At 49.7% G+C, this 12,459-nt stretch overlaps 1 protein-coding gene across 2 annotated transcripts in view; it reads right to left on the bottom strand.

The window, feature by feature from the left end:
• Window positions 1–12,459, bottom strand: part of Phactr3 (phosphatase and actin regulator 3) — a 219,518-nt gene that overhangs the window by 197,302 nt on the left and 9,757 nt on the right. The gene's annotated exons all lie outside the window — the stretch shown is intronic.

Raw genomic sequence — 12,459 nt, 5'->3', positions numbered from 1 at the left:
GGAAAAGTGCTTAGACTTCACTCTTGGGCAGATGATGGCTCAAGTTCCAAAATAAAGTTCTAAAATTCAAAGCAGCATAGAAAACCCACTCTTTCTGATCACTGGGCACACACTAGGCAGGAGAGCCTTAAATTGTAGACTAGGTCATTCTCAGACCCTGGCTGGCACACACATTGTAAGGATGTGGCTTCCTGGTTGGTGTGCAGATCCCTGTCCAAGAAGTTCCCGGCCTCAGTAATCTGGAGTGGGAGCTCAATCTCCTCTTCTTTCCCTCCCTCCCTCCCTCCCTCCCTCCCTCCCTCCCTCCCTCCCTCCCTCCCTCCCTCCCTCCCTCCTTTCCATAAACTCTCTGGAATAAATGAACTAGATGCACCTCAAGACTGAGCAGGAGACCACCCTTCATGGTGGTCCAAAAACACAAGCAAACCAGCCATCTGTCAACTGATTAGTGTCATATGGTGGCTCCCACCTGTAATCCCCACATTCCAGAGGCTGACTGGGGTGGAATTCATGACTTTGGAGCCACCCCAGCTAGGGGCTAGACAGTGAAAACCTATCTCCAAGAAAAAGAGTGAGATGTAAGCATCGTGGCAGGCCAGGAGACACACGCACGAGAGAAGACAGCATGAGATGTTCTCTCTCTTCTGACCCCATTGCAAAGAGGCATTGAAGGATAAAAGTGAGGCTTTGTGGGTGCCCAGGACAGGGCAGTGAGCAGAACAGGAAGGAGATTATAGCCAAATGGGTGCACGGTTTCCTTGAGGTAACCCCAGATACTCAGGATAATCTAAAATTGGCCTGTGGGAACAGTTTCCTGACTCTACATTCACTAAAAATCCACAGACGTCTACATGCTACAGGGGTGAGCTTTGTAGTACGCCAGTTATTTTAGAAAAGTTTTCTTTTTTCCTTTAAAATGTGCATGGAGGTGTTAGGCTGATGTTGGGTCTGAAGAGCACTTGGATTTCCCCTCTCACCTGCTGAGGCTCTCACCTGGCAGCCTACCTGTCCCCCCTTCAGAATCAAGTGAACAACGGTATCCTGGGTTAGAAAACCTAAAGCTGTTTCTCCCCAACTTAGAGTAACCCTGAGGACCAATGTGGCTGCCCCAGGGCATCTGGAAACACACACACACACACACACACACACACACACACACACACACACACACACTGACACACAGTATGTGAACCCAGAAGAGATAAGGAAAAGCCCACAGGAGGACCAGTTCACTCCCACATTGTCCGAGCAGGCTACATTCTTACAGAGAGTGCTGATTCATAGATGTGTCTGCCAGTCTATCAAAGATTTCCTGAGCACCGTCTGTGTGGCTACACCTGCGATTTCCCAGAGAAGCATAGTAAACAAATGGGGCCTGGCGTTGGTTTGGTAGTACTCTATGGATAACTCACAGACAAGCCATGAGGCTGAGAGGGAGGCCTCCCTGGAGGAGGGGTGGGCCTGGTGAGAAGAAATGATGTTCAGGGAACAAAGGCATGAGAAAGCAGCCAATCAGGACCATGGGAGGTATCTCCAGGTAAAGGGAAGATCCGGGACAAAGCTCATTGGAAGGATAACACAGATTTCTACCATTCCTGCAAAGAGGCAGGGCCCAGCCTGGTGTCCTGTACCCTCCTGGCAGGGCCCAGCTTGGTGTTCCGTGAGCCCCATCACCCCTTGTCTTCTTTGGAGTTTGCCTCTTGTTCAAGAATGGAGCAAAGCAACCAGAGGCAGAGGTGTATCTCCAAAGGACCTTTTGGCTGCTGTTGAGGAGGCACAGGCTGATGGGATGGGGGTGGGGGATCATGGAGGTGGAATAAGAAGATGTCAAATTTGTGGGGTAGAAGCTGAGGCTGGGCTGGGGGAGTCAGAGTCAGTGGGCAGGCGAGCTGCAGATAGAAGAGGTGTGGATGAGAGACGGAAGCCAGCTTTGATGGTTTGATGATGCTACACTGGTAGGGGGGCCAAGGGAACCTCGAGTCTAACAGTGACAGGTGAGCTGGAGGTCCAGAGAAGGGGGGACCAAGTATCACAGGGGTGTTCTCCATCAAGCTTGGTGGTAGGAAGGCACAACCCACAGCAAGACAGACCTGTTCTGCTCCAACGTTCTCAAGCCTGAGGGACCCTCTCAAGGCCTGCATTTCTACAACTGTAAACTGAACACAGCCTCTGCTGGCCAGTAGAGTGACTCAAGGTCCAATGGTGGGTGCTAACCCAGTGCTGGGTCACATGACCTACTCTGTGCAGACAGCTTCTGCAGGCTGGCCTGTCCCCCTTGGAGAACATACACAGCCAGGCTGTAAGCTGTAGGGTGCATGACATTGTGAGTGAATATGTGCTGTTGACAAGGACACGGCCATGTTAAAGACCACAGAGTCTCAAACCCACAGAGGAAGACAAGGCCTTCCTTCCCCTGGGGCGAGGCACAGATGTATGTCGGGCTCTCCTCTTGTGCAATTGTGGATGGTGACAGTGTGTGCAGAAAATGTCCACCGTAGCTTTCACCACACCCTGGTGCTCCCAGATTAGCAGCCCACCTCCTTGATCCAACCTCATAGATCCTGCCTCCTTCTCCAGAGACACATAGTAACCCTGTCTCTATGGCCAACTTTATACAGTAAACAGGCCATGTGTCTCGGGTGCTGCGGTAGACGAGAACCCAGACCTCCAGATCCCAGGCCTCTGTCTGTCTGTCTTTGTCTTGTCTTCATTTCCCCTCTGTCTCAGTCGGGTCCATCTTTAGAACCATGCTGGATGCTGCAGTGAGCTGTGGTCCCTCACAGGCTTGTTACCAGGCAGGGACATGGATGGTCACTGGGATCTGCATCTCTTTCACACGAGTGCCTATCAGCTCCTTGTTCCCTTGAGCTAAGTATCTGGACACCCTACAGAGATAATAATGCAAGCCATTCCTTCAGAGTGGGGGAGTAGTGTCTGTCACTAGCTACACAGGGCACACTACCTACAGTAGTGTCACCAGCTACACAGGGCACACTAGCTACAGTAGTGTCAGTAACTACACAGGGATTTCTGTCAAGTTTGCCTGTTGGTGCCTGTCATTCAGGCACTAGCATCCAGTGAGCAGTGCTATTAGCCAGACAAGAAAAGGAATACATATGGGAGTGTCTGGCCACACAGGCCCTGACCTGGAAGTGAGGATTCCAGCTCCATGTGATATCAGAGGCCATCCTAGTTCCAGTCCCATTTAGTGCAAAAGACAGCACGTTGATACACATCAGGACCCCACCAATGTCTCTTCACCTTTACTGTTTTTGAAAACACAGAACTAGCAAACTTCAGATACTTAAAAAGAACTTCTCAATCGATGTCTTTGGCTGAATCTCAAGGGCCAGCTTAAGAGGCACAAAGGTCAATATACCCAGAACTTGGAAATTTCAGCATTGAGTCAAGTTCGTCAGCTGGATGAGCAAGCAGCCAGCTCTGCCCTCTGCTGGCCATGAGGAGAAACTGCACCCAACGCTTGCCTGACAGCTTTGAACTTGGTTCTCTTTTTCCTATAGCTCTCCACCTTGTGTTCCCTGCTGGTGAGACTACCCAAGGTAGTGTCCAGAGCAAAATCTTCTGGCTGGGGAAATTATTCAGTGGGTTCCACCTTGAGGACAGGAAGTTCTGATTCCCAGCTCCCCACATGTTGGGCAATCTGTATTCTCAGCACAAAGGAGGGAGAGATAGATGATCTCCCCTGAACAAACTGGCTAGATGGACTAGTCAAGTCAGTGAGCTCTGGGTTCAAGTGAGAGACCCTGCCTCAAGGCAGAAGGTGGAAATGGACCAAGACAGACACTAGATGTCAGCCTTAGGCCTCCAGTACACAAGGTTCCCCCTCATAACACACACACACACACACACACACACACACACACACACACACACACACACACATGCACACACACCATACATATGTGTCCATATAGCCCCTCCTCAAGCCAAAAGTTAGAGAGTTAAGAATGCTTAATGGTTAAGAATGCTGGCTGAAGACCTGGGCATTGTGGCTCAAGCTTTAATCCCAGGACTCAGACACAGAGGCAGGCAGATCTCTGAGTTCAAGGCCAGCCTCGTCAGCACAAAAAGGAGGAGGAGAAAATAAATTAAATGAATTGCTGAGGAGAGGAGAGGAGGAGCAGGAGCAGCAGCAGGAGCAACAGCAGGAGGAGGAGGAGCAGGGGGAGAAGGGGGAGGACGACTCCTCTACAACAACAACAACTACAAGAACAACAGCAGCAGCAGCTGCTGATCTTGTGGAGGAGAGGGTTCAGTTCCCAGCACCCACATGGGTGGCTTACAACCATCTGCAACTCTAGTTCCAGGGAATCTGATGCCCTCTTCTAAATTCCATAGTGCATGTGATATGTTTCTATACTCACAGATACAACATACTAAATAAATAAATAAATAAATAAATAAATAAATAAATATGTGTTTTTTTTTTTTTTAAATCCCTGAGCAATGAGAGATAGCACACACCTGTAATACCAGCACTTAGGAAGTTGAGGCAGGGGAATTGTTAGTTTCAGGTAAGCCTGCATCTGCATTTCATAGTCAGTTTCATACCAGACTGGGCTATAAAAGGGAAATCCTGTCTTAAAAAAAAAAAAAAGCCAACAATGGTGGCACACACCCTTAGTCCCAGACTCAAGAGGCACAACCAGGCTGATCTCTGAGTTCAAAGCCAGCCTAGTCTACAGATCGAATTCCAGAACAGCCAGTGCTACACAGAGAAATCTTGTCGGGGAGGGGAGCAGAAAGAAAAGGGGGGCAGAAAAAAAGGTCAAAGGGATGGGTGGGAGTGAGGAAAACTGAAGCAGTGCCCTTCCCTTCCCTGGTCACCACTTCCCCGTTGAGGCAGGCTTCTCATGGCTTCCCATAGATGCCCCTTTAGGGTCCCACTCACTTTTAGTCTGTCTGTTAAATCCTGTAAGTCAGGGTTGAAGATCTGAGCACAAGATGGGGCTCTGGCATTTTTCACATGTGTGTGTGTGGCCTTAGGCTGGCTCCCACAAGCTCTTTGACCCCAGTATGTGGATGAGGGGAGGCGGCTCCTTACCAGCACACACGACTCATTGACATCATCCTGTGTGTTCAGGGTGGTGCCACTCCTGCCTTTTGATATGCTCTTTCTGTCCCTAATGTATATCAGCTGCAGGGACGGAGGCATCTGTGACCAACATTAGTAAAAGAAGGCTAACAGGTTAGCCCAGTATGGGAAAAGACCCCAAGAACACAGATGGAGAGTAGCTGCCGCCATTCATGTGTTTATGTCATGGGTCACGTGATCATTCTCTGCACTGCCCTCACAGAGCTGAGCACCTGCTGGGATCTTTCATCTCCCTGCAGTGAGAATTGCCAACAGAAGAAAACTAGGCATGGGGGTATGAATGAAGAGTGTCCCACGAAGAACACACAATGTGAATTCCCTGTGGCCCTGGTTACCTCCTGTTCCCTGCCCTTAATGGCTTACTGGGCCTGAAGCAGCAGCCCTGTGGTCTCAGTGAGGGAAAATTAGGGACCCAGCAAGAAGTGCCTGGCCTGGGTGAAGACTGGAGCCCACGTCCTGACTCTAGCACTGGGCTCCTTACTTCACACAGACCTTTCTGGGTTGCTCAGATTCCCTGAGAACCTCAGACTTAGATAAAATGGAGGATAAGCTGGCTGGACAATGTAACAGCTTTATGCAGAAGTACGTCACTTTCTTGTGGGACTGGAAGCAATTCTGGGGTTGGAATACTGATGGTTTTCTAAACAACAAAAGTTGAGGTTTGGTGAGAACTTGTGACTTACTGAAGGCCCCATATCTCATGGGGATCACAAGAGATCTCTTCCCTCCCATTGCTAGCCCATCCCTGGTACTGACCCACTTCACAAAATTGTCTGTCTTATCCCTGCCTCACATCACAGTCATCAAACAGCTATCAAACACCAGCTCTGCACCAGACCCTGTCCTGCTGCCTGCTAGTCACAGGATGATGTGGGCTTAGCCTGCATGAAAGAGTAGAGTGCCAATGTCATCACTGGAGGCACCAGGAACCGAGGGAGTAGCGGATCAGGCTGGGAGAGGTCAAGAAATGAATTGGTTACCTTGCTTCACTGCTGTGACAGATGTCTAGGAGGAGCAACAGAAGGCAGGCAGAGAAGGGAGGGAGGGGGTACTGAAAGGAAGGAAGGCAGGTAGGCAGGAAGGAAGGGGAAGAAAGGAAGGAAGAAAAGAAGCAAAGAAGGAAGGAAAGAGATGGAAGTAGAAGGAAGGGAAAGGCAGGTAGGCAGGAAGAGGAAGGAAAGAAGGTTGGAAAGAAGGAAGGCAGGAAGGAAAGAAGAAAGGAAGAAAAGAAGAATGGAAAGAGAAGGAAGGAGAAGGAAAGAAAAAAGGAAGGAAGTAGGGAAGGAAAGAAAGAAGGAAAGAAGGAAGGATAAGAAAGGAAGGCAGGCAGGAAGGAAGGAAAGACAGAAGTCAGGAAGGAAAGAAAGAAGGGAAGAAGGAAGAAAGGGGAAGGAAGAAAGGAAAGTAGGTCAGTAGGTGTATTTTGGCTCACAATCCAAGGGTCCAGTCCATCCTGGTAGAAGGGCACACTGGCAGGAGTGGAGGGAGTTGTTCACATCATAGCTGCAGTCGGGGAGCAGATGAATGTTCAGGCTCCTTCCTTGCGTCTCTTTTTGATATAGTTCAGGACCCCATTCCATTGTGTAGGTGCTCCCACCTCGTAGGTGCTCCTACCTCTGCCCAGTGTAGAGCTCTTCATGTCACACACAGAGGTTTGCCTCTTAGGTGAGTTTAGATTCTCACGAACTTGACGGTCAAGGTTAACTTTCACAGGGAGGGTGCTGGCTGGAGTTTTGTCAGCTCAACACAAGCTGGAGTCCTCTGAGAAGAGGGAACCACAATTGAGAAAACTCCTCCATCAGATTGGCCTGTGGGGTGTTTTCTTGATTGACGACTGGTGGAAAAGGGCCCAGCCCACTGTGGTTAGAAACACCCTAGGCCAGGCAGTCCTGGAGTGGTCACATGGCAAACTGAGTAAGCCGTGGGGAGCAAGTCAGTGAGCAGCCTTCCTCTGTGGCCTCCGTATCAGTTCTACCTCCAGGTTCCTTCCTTGTGGACTGTAAGCTTTAAGATGAAATAAACCCTTCCTTCTCCAGGTTGCTCTTGGTCGCGGTATTTACTAAGCAATCTAAGACTGCGAGGTTCTTAGGATGAGTGGCTTTCGTAGCCACATAGGTGTGAGACTGGCCAGACGTGGGTGGGTTAGGGAGTCAAGGCTTGGATGTGAAATGTCCCCATAGGCTCATTCATTTAAATAATTGGTCCTCAGCATCACATTTGAAGGCCGTGGAACCTTCCGGACATGGGACCTACCTGGATGATGTATTGAATATTATAGGTTGGGCCTACTTCCAGTCTAACTCTTGCTTCCTGATCTGTCCATATATTTAATGAGTCCTGTCATGGCTTCTGCTACCACAGAGCCCCAGCTGCCACGTGGGGCTTTTCCCTCCATGGTGGAAAGTTCTTCATTAGCCTGCAGGCAAAGGGGGGGGGGGGCCTCCTCCTGTTAAGTGTTTGCTAAGAGTGAAGAGAAATCTAACTACATAGGCATCACAGGTCTGAATAAAGACTTGGTCCCTGTCTGTTGCCATCAACAGGAAGATCAAAGGCAGTGACACTGCACAGGGGTGTGAGGATTCATTCTCTAAGGACAGTGAGAGGCCTGGTTTCCATGACCAGGGGCTGAGGTAGCTCCTGTCACCAAGGACTCAGAAGTAAGGAGTCATATAACTGTCACCTGCAAGCTTCAGCTCCCATTTAAACCTGAATGGCTCAGATTCATGACTCTGGAGGAGGTCAGTGGGGTGTAGACAGTGGTACCGTGTGGAGGCCAGGGTCAGAAGCAGCACTCGGAGAACAGAGAAACCCGGAGTGTTCTAGGAGGCCTGGCATCAGGGACCTGTGTGAATAAGACTCTTCCAGAAGGTACCAAGAGGACAAATCCACAGGTCTCCTGACTCAGCACAGGAGAAGGGTGAGGTCTTCAGATGGGACTGCAAGGGTCTGACCATGCAGAGCCTACCACAAAGGAGCCTCTTGGACCCAGGTGTGTCCCTGTTCCGGTCACATGGGTGTGTTCACCTCACACCGGTCTCTCATGACTCACTCACAGCTCATGCTTAAGTAATGGTCTTTGCCACTCGCACACTGCACCTGCCCCTTTTCTATTCAGTGTGTGTGCTCAGTTATGACTGCCAGGTTTACGTGCTTGGGGAATCTAGAGCTCAGCCTACTATTTACCAGGACACCTATTTACACCAGCCCTCCATGACAGACACCAGCTAAGCATTCTACTAAGTCCTGGCTCACATAGCATTGAGTGGGCCTATAAATTATTCTCCCCCTGCCCTCCCTTTTTCCTCCCCAGAGCACTCAATTTATAGGTGGTACTTTAAAAAGTCCATCACAGACTTTTGGCCATAAAGATGAGAATTCCAGGACTCAACCCACTGCAACCTGTGTTAGCAGCCATGCCTCTTCACCAATTCTTGCCAGCATGACCCACAGTCGCCAGCTTCAAAGCCTGTTATGTCTCTTCACATGGGTGCCCATCACTTAGAGCTCCACCTAGGAGCATTTGACAGCATCCACTCTGGGCATATGAACAGCTACCGTGGCTTTTGGCAGTCACAGGGGATGACACTCACTGGGCACCAACCATTGCCCCTCTAGTCCAGCAACTTGGGGTCCAAGAGAAATTCTCCTGCTTTTCTGTGCTGCTGTCTTGGGGGCCCACAAGCCTCCTGGGTCTTTGCAGTTGCTGCTGGAGGAACATGAGTATACATGTGGCAGCCCAAAAGATACTTATATATTTTAGAATACCAGATCTTCAGGTTGTCAGCAGAGTGTGCTGGGCTCCAATCCCTTCAGATCCTGCGATGACAGAGAAGGTAATAGATAGCTCTGTCATCCAAGCATCAGGGACCTGAAGATCACATGACCCCGAGCTCACAGGATGACCTATTTGGGTTGATAGCTTTGCTTTTCATTCATTGTTATCTGTGCCCACTTACTCAAGGAGTGTTCATAGAGAACATGCCATGTGTCTAGCAGAGGGGGTGGGAATGAGAGAGTTCTGACAAGATGGCGGCCTAGCTTGGGGCGATGACACCAGGCTATATGAACAGCTGGGAAGGTATAAGATAGGGGGTGGGGGAGGTATGGTACTGCAATGAGTGGCAGTTGGGGGAAGGCAGTACCTCAAATGCTCAAAGGACCCCAGCACCCTCACATCAGGAGCCACCTGAGAAAATCTCCAGCAAGGGCAGCATGGGCCATCCATTTCCTCACTAAAGCATTCTCAAGCTGCAGAGTGCCCAAGAGGCAGACAGAAGACCAGTGCAGAGCAGGCAGATGGTGGTTGTGCAGTGGATGGGATGTACCAGAGATGCAGCTAAGTATGGCCAGCTTTCTCCGTGCAGGCCCTGAGCTAGACAGAAAGCCCTGCAGATAGGCTATCACCATCCAGGTTGTTCTCTGCTGCTGTGTGGCTTCTGACCCTGGGTGTGTGTGTGGGGTGGGGGGGTTGTTTTAGTGTTGGCTCCTCCAGGTATGAGATTGGCAGCTCTAATCCACTTGCACACAATGTGAACAGAATTCTCTCCTTGCCATTCCCAGTTTCCAGATTTCTCATCATTATTAAACTAGTCCCTCTTGTGACGGGTGGAATCAAGGTCACGTTCACAGAACTGTAAGACAGGAGCAGATCTGGATGGTCCCACAGGCTCCATCACACGAGCCAAATAGAAGAGAGGGTTGAGGCCAGAAGAAGGAAGAGGGATTCGAAGGATGTGGCTGGGTGCCACTACAGGCTTGAAGGGAGTATGACCTCAGAGTATGTGGCCTTTGAAACTAGCCATAGCTAGAAGAAAATCAGGGCCTCTCTCTTAGGATTAGCTGAATCGTGACAGCCACTAGGAGAGGCAGGTGGTGTCTCTCTCAGAACCTCCACGGGAGGGGTAGAGCCCAGGCCCACACCTTGTGTTCTTCACCTTGATGTCAGCATGAGGCCTAGAAGGAGCCAACAGAGACACCTGGACTTCAGGCCACCTGCGTGTGATGCAAATGGCTTGTATCCCAGGCTACCAGGTCTGTGATCACTGGTTTGCCTACAATAGAAAGCCATGTGCCAAAGATTCCTGTCCTCTGGTAACATCTCCTATAGAGGAAGAAATGAGGTTGGTGGGTGCTGTATAAAGTCATACAGGGACCCCAAAGGTCCTTCTCTCCCCTTTAAAATATATTTATTTTTATTGTGTTTAACTAAGTGTCTTGTGTGTGCACATGTGTGTGCAGGTGTCCGTGAAAGCCTGTGGTGTTGGAGATGGAGTTGGAGATGGAGTTGGCAATGGAGTTACAGGCAGTCGTAAGCTGCCTGGCATGAGGACTAAGAACTGCACTTTGGTACTATTGTGAGAAGAATGTGCCATTAACCGCTGTGCCTTCTCTCCAGCCTCCCCTCCCTGCACCCTGCTCCCGGCACAGATGATCCTGGGAAGAGGGCTGTGATTATGTCTGATATCAACTTAAGAGTCAAAGGAAACAAACCATGGATATTATGCACAAGGAGAACAACCAGGGCCTCCTAGCTGTCGAACACATGATATCCCATCTGACCAGAGCTGTCTCTCTGTGTAGGACATTTACCACCAGCCTGCTTACTTCTGTGGCCTTCAAGGAAACAGGTAGAATTGGAAAACCTTTTAGGGCCCCTTGACCTAGACACTAAGGCACAATATTGACCTGCTACTGAACCCTTCTCAGGAAAAGTAAAAAACAAACAAACTAACTAACAAACAAACAAACAAAAAAAACAAGGTAGAAAATATAAACTAAGAGTAGGGGTGGATGGGGGCAAGATGGTACAGGGGGCAGGGATGCCTACTGCCAAAGCAGATCGCCTGAGTTCGGCCTCTGGGGCACATTGGTGGAAGGAGAGAACTGACTTCTGAAAGTTGTCCTCTGATCTCTGCAAGCCCACCTATGCAACCCCAACCCCACCATCACCAGAGAGAGAGAGAGAGAGAGAGAGAGAGAGAGAGTGTGTGTGTGTGAGAGGGCCCAGGAGTTAGGCAAGATAACAAAATGGCCAAGAATCCAGAGCCAGCCAAGGTAAATTGCCCAAAGAAGGTCATTCAGTCCTTTTAAATCTCAGTTTTTTTTCATTAGTCAAGTGAGTCCTGCCATAGAGAACAGGGCTTCAGATAGAACTGGTCCTCACTTGGCACAGGCTAGCATGGTTACCACCACCCCTCCAGGACAGCTTCTGAACCCCGCACTGTGGTGACTCCCACGGAGCCAGGGTGCCTGTTCACCTGTGCCCACAGCATTCCAACTTGGAAATCACTTTGGTCTGTAAGTAGTGAGTTCTCCTTCCTTATTTCTTTATGGTCCTAATGTTTAAAATCTGGAGCTAATTTATCATGATTTCTTGAGGAATACAGAAAAAAAAGATAGCAAAGCCATTAAAATAAAAATAGAACTGGAAATATACGGCAAGCTTGGGCCATAGCAGGCTCATTATCTACGTTAGGAAGAATTAGTGTGAGGAAGAGATTTCATCACGCAAGAGGGAGAATGTTTAGTTAACACAGCTGTCTTGTACACTCAGAAGCAGAAACATACAGTCCTTAACTTGTATCAGAAACCTCATCTGGCATAGAGGACCTATTTTTAGTTTTCCCCACTGGGTAAGTGGCTATGATCCTTCTGTCTAAACATGTACTGTGTGCTAGCCATGCAGCAGACTGCCTGCTCCGCCTGCCAGGATCTTTCTCTGACGGTGGGAGGCAGAACCCAAGCAGAAACTCACAACAGCATGGAGCAAGGCTCTCAGTAAGGCTTGGAGGAAGGTCTACCTAGTGTCTGGTGTGAAGGCAAGTGTCAGCATTGGGGGAAATGAGCAATGTGCACGTATAATCTCAGCACTCTGGGGGCAGATGCAGGAGGATCGGCACAAATTAGAGGTCAGCCTGCCTTACCCAGTAGTTCCAGGTTAGCCAGGGCTACACAGTGAAACCATGACTCAAAGAATAATTGACTGGAGAAATGATCCAAATCCAAGCAGGCTGGCCACATCCGTTCCCAGCTCTGCAAATATCCTGGGAGTACAATGCCCTTCGTGCTGGCTGAAAAACCTGGGGCCTCCTCAAACAGGAGAGCCGTCTCCCACCAGAGACTACCAAGGAAGAGTGTAACCCAGTCCCTACAGCTGGAAAGCCACAGAGCTGCTGAATACTAAGAACCTCCTGGAGAAGGTTCTATGAATGGTCCTCCACTAGGAGGCCCAAGGCTCCACGTCAGTCAGCATGGATACAACCTGTAAGCCACAGGAACCACGCTCTCTATGAGTCAGGGAGGAAAGAGAAGCTCCCCCTGACACACTGTCCCCTCACCATGGC

The sequence above is a fragment of the Mus musculus genome, chromosome 2 (assembly GCF_000001635.26).
Source record: "Mus musculus strain C57BL/6J chromosome 2, GRCm38.p6 C57BL/6J".
Taxonomy (NCBI): Eukaryota; Metazoa; Chordata; class Mammalia; order Rodentia; family Muridae; genus Mus; species Mus musculus.
This window is presented reverse-complemented; position numbering and strand designations above follow the sequence as displayed.